Below are 4716 nucleotides of genomic sequence, written 5' to 3'. Positions count from 1 at the left end.
CTGGTATTTTTCTTGGAGCTGGTTGCGTTGAGGTTGGAGCAGGCACTGTGGCTTGTCTTGGAGAAGCTTCACTGAGAGTGTGGCTCGGCTTGTAGACGGGCCAAGCTCTTTGGCGCGTGAGCTTAGTTTATGGCAGAGCTTTTGGTGTTGCAGGGCATCTTGTCATTTGGAGAAGCAGGGGCTGCTCGAGCGCCGTGTGCATCAAGCCTTCGATTGCTAGCAAATCAAAGCAAAGCAGTTGGAACAGTTTCGGGCGGCCGTCGATGGCCCTTAGGAGATGGAAGTTGAGGCTGAAGTCGGAAGTCGAGAGCAGAAATCTTGCGGCCGAAGCTTTCTTGGAGCGAAGCTGGTAGTCGTTTGGAGGTAGGTCGCTGTTGATGGCATCGTTGTTCGTTGTTGATGGAGCGCAGGCCAGCGATGGAGCTTGTGCATGGGCATTCGTTGGAGAGGTATTAGCTTGCAAAGAAGCAAGCTAACCTTCTCTCAAAACAAGAGGCTCTCCCTCAAAGGCTCAAAAGTACTCAGAGAAAGTACACATCTCTTTTTCGAAATTCTCTCAAAGAGATCTCTTTCTCTCAAGATTTTTCTTTCTCACAAATCTCAAAGCTCTCTCTCACACAATGAAATCTCTCAAAGAACTCACTAGGTCTCTCGAAGAAGATCACTCTCTCACAAAAGAAGGATTAGAAACTCAAAGAGAATACCTCTCATGGACGGAATTCTCTATCACTCAACGGAAGTGAAAGAACACTCAATCTCTCTCAATCACTCTCAGTCTCTCAAGAATCGCAATGCCTCAGCGGAAGGCAAGGGAGCTCTGATACCATGACAAAATATGAAGAGGGGAGAGGGGAAGAGTGGAGATGAGGAGAGAGGGCACAGCTAGAGAGCACACCACAAATGACTAACTGTACACTAGAATTAGTTGAAAAAATAGAATATATACAAACCCTTTTAGGGTTAGGGTTAGGGGATCTAACCCTTTCCTTTATAGCACTCTATAAGGTTAGTGCTATGCACATATGATCACGTGATGGTGCTATGCACACATGATCACATGATGTTGAGCATGAACTCTCAACACATCATGCATCCAGATGATAACTCTCGCTCGCCCTTGTTTATTGTCTTCCCATCGCGTTCGGTTTTACGTAGAGCCAGTTGTAACCAATCAAGTGACATGTGAGTGGGGAGAAGAGCCAGATCCCGTGGATATGGTTGCGATCGCCTATACATTACTCTGAATCTCGTCCTTGCATTTATTCTTTCTGCTTTGGCCGCTTCATACCTCTCAATCCACTTTTGCATCTCAAGGCTATTGAGGATACAAAACTTATTGAATTTCTCCATTTGCTCTTCGCTCATCTTTCTTTCAATCCCTTTTTCTTAGGGAACCTTGCCAATGATGCGATCATCATCCTTGTTATGCCAAGCTTGTGGCATATCAGGATCCATAGATGCAAGAAACTCTATGATATATACTATTGAGTCTTGCACAAGCCATGTCTTTGCCATGCTTGCTTCTGGTCTTGCTCTTTGTCTTACAAATCCCTTCAAAGTTTTCATAAACAGCTCAAGAAAAAACATCCATCGACTACGAATGGTACCTACAATAGCCACCTCATCAACTATGTGCACAAACAAGTGGACTTGAGTTGTCATAATGCTTGAGGGAAAGTGCTTCTCAAGCAAGCATACAGCTTCAATGGATTCCACCCTAGCCTTCTCGATGCTCGATATGGAGATCTCTTTTTGAGATATCCACCTATTTCACATGTCCATGTAAGATATTTTCATAACCAGTCTACAGATTAATCAACTTAAATTGAAGAAAATGCAATCGATGCGATTTGATAGTAAGTATACCTCACAATACCACTGATCTTGAATATAGCATTTCTAGCATCTTCTTGTAAGCACCCTTTTATTGTAATTGGGAGAATGAACTATCAAAGCAACAAAGAAGTCATGTCAACAATATAACATAATCATAATTATGCTAACGCATCACAATTATCGGTACACTAATTCTACAGCTTAGAATACCTATAAGACCTTGTGCAAATCATGGGACTTCTACCCACTAAGCTTATTGTCCTTTAAAAATGCTCCTTTCAAGCAATGCATTACCCTATCAATTTTGAAAAGAGGTAATGTCTGCCTTAACTGCTGCCTCGTCCCTCGTAGAGAGGATCCATGTTGCTTTCGGGAGGACAAATTTTCCCTAAGCATGCACTTGGGGCCACAAACGAGACATCCTATTCATAGCACACAAGTCTTCTCGCACTTCTCTCGAGTCTTTAGAACCAACCAAGTGTGCCCAAATAGTAGCCCCCGATCAATAGCCTCTTCATACCAGGAGGGAATTCCTCTCCATTCACCCTCCAAGCTTGAATCTAGTCACTTGCCTTCAAATATGATGGTGGTGGATCAAGCTGACCTCCATGTGTGAGATGGTCTAGCGGAAGGTATCAAGCATGACCTTCATAAACATTTTTCCTCATATGTTTGGAGTATAGTGCAAGTGATTTTAAACCCGGTCCACAAACAGGACAAGCATGGTACCCACTTGTAACAAGTCCTACACGCGTGCATGAATGTGTTAGTATAAGACATGCATGTGAAAGAGAGTCATAAAAGCATAATCCTAGATTATACTTGTAAAAGACACAACCACGTACCTGTGCACTCTCCATATCCTGGGTAGTCATGCATGGTCCACATCAAGATACCCCTGACCAAAATATTATTGGTATGTCTAGGAGGTTTGGAAATATCAAAGACCCGCACTTTTCTCCATAATATCTATAACTCCTCCATCAAAGGTACCATGTACACGTCCATATTTTTTGCCTTGTACTTCCCTAGCACAAGTAGTGCAAACATGAGGTGTCCCTTTTTTATTGTTAGCCATGGTGGGATATTGTAATTCACCATGACTATGGGCCATGTTGACCAAGATGTCGAGCATAATCCGAAAGGATTCACGCCGTCCATGCCGAGCCTAAGATTTAAGTTGTGTGGCTCCCTTGCAGAGTCCAGCCACTGATTGTCTATGTGCTTTCAAGTTGCACAATCTATGGGAATCCTCAATGTGTCATCAGTGGACCGATGAGATGCATGCCATGTCATCAACTCCACTATGGATTTGTATCGGAACATGTGTTGTATTCTTGCAATGATGGGAAAGTGTCTCAAGACCTTTATCGGTATCTGCTCACCCTACAAGTCATCTCTATATCATTGTTCCCCACACTTTGGGTAACTAGCCAAATCTCCATGCTCATGACGAAAGAGTATACAATCATTACAGCAAGCATGGATGGTATCATAATCCATACCCATCATTGTTAGCATCTTTTTCGCTTCATCTCTTGATGCGGGCATGGTATTTGGTATAGGCAACATCTTCTAGAGCAACCTAGCACAATTCAAACATACATAGGCTTCGAATAATGATGATTCGGTACACTAATATATACATGATGATTCTCAAAACAAACAATATCCAAATAATGAGTCATAAAATCACAACATAAGTTGCAAGGAAATATATTAATAGTTATAAAATAGCATCTATGAGTTTCTTTTTTAACTTTAAACATAAAGTGTCCTGAAGCATCGCTATATAGTGACATTTTGACCTGTTCCGTCACTATATAGCGATGATTTGCTCTGTGCCATCACTATATAGTGACACTTTTAATTAAAAGCGTCACTATATAGTGACGCTGTGAGTTAAAACCTGAACCTCGCGACATGCGGCGCTTTTTTGAGAAATCTCTATAATAAGCTACAATCTCTCCTCCCACCTATTTCTGACGACCTCCCACTCTATTCTCCACTCCTCACCACACCTCACCCCTCTCCTAACACTTGTGCTCCCTCTCCACCCTTCTCCCTCTTTCTTTTCATGAAAAGAAGTTTTTCAAGAAGGTGAGTCTCTTTGAACAATGTAGGTTCTTTTTTGGTGAGATTTCATTTCATGAGTGTTGAAGGATGTTTCTCCTTGTATTGCTAAAGCTATGTGCTAGTTTTCATGCTTGATTTCAAAGGATTAAAGCCAAAAAATGAGATTTTGTGAAAGAAAGAAGACTCACCTCTTCTAGTGTTTTTGGTATTTCTCTTCCTTTGCTTTCTCCTTGTCTCCTCAATCCAATCTCTTTGAGAAATTGTTTCTTTAAACTCCTTCTTCCTCTAACTAGTTATTTGAAATGGTATGTTTCCTCTCTTTTGTAGGGCCAATCCACAAAACATCGAGCGGGATGTACTATTCCCGGTAAGAAAGTGCTTCCGCTTTTTTCTTTTTGTTATTTTTGTTATTTGCATTGGCCTGCAGCTAGCGTCTTAAGCGCTAGCTGCAGTGATGGGTGTAGGAACCCTCTCTTCCCCTGTCTTCCCTCTTCTTTCCCTCTTCTCTCCTCTTCCGTCTCTGCTTTTACCCTCTTCCCATTTCCCTCTTTCAATCTCTTTTCCCCTCTTCTTTTTCCCCCTCTTTCAATCTCTTTTTCCCTCCTTTCCTTTTCTTTTTTTCATCTTATGATCTCTTTTCCCCTCTTCTTTTTTCCTCCTCTTTTAATCTCTTTTTCCCTCCTTTCCTTCTCCTTCTCCTTTAATCTTTCAATCTCTTTCCCCCTCTTTTTCCCTCTTTCCTTTTCCTCTTCTCTCTTTTCCCCCTTCTTTGATGCTCATGCATAAGCATAAGCGTGAGCATAT

This window comes from Dipteris shenzhenensis, chromosome 28, assembly GCF_047967505.1.
Source record: "Dipteris shenzhenensis isolate YYH24624 ecotype China chromosome 28, Dip_SZ_1.0, whole genome shotgun sequence".
NCBI lineage: Eukaryota > Viridiplantae > Streptophyta > Polypodiopsida > Gleicheniales > Dipteridaceae > Dipteris > Dipteris shenzhenensis.
This window is presented reverse-complemented; position numbering follows the sequence as displayed.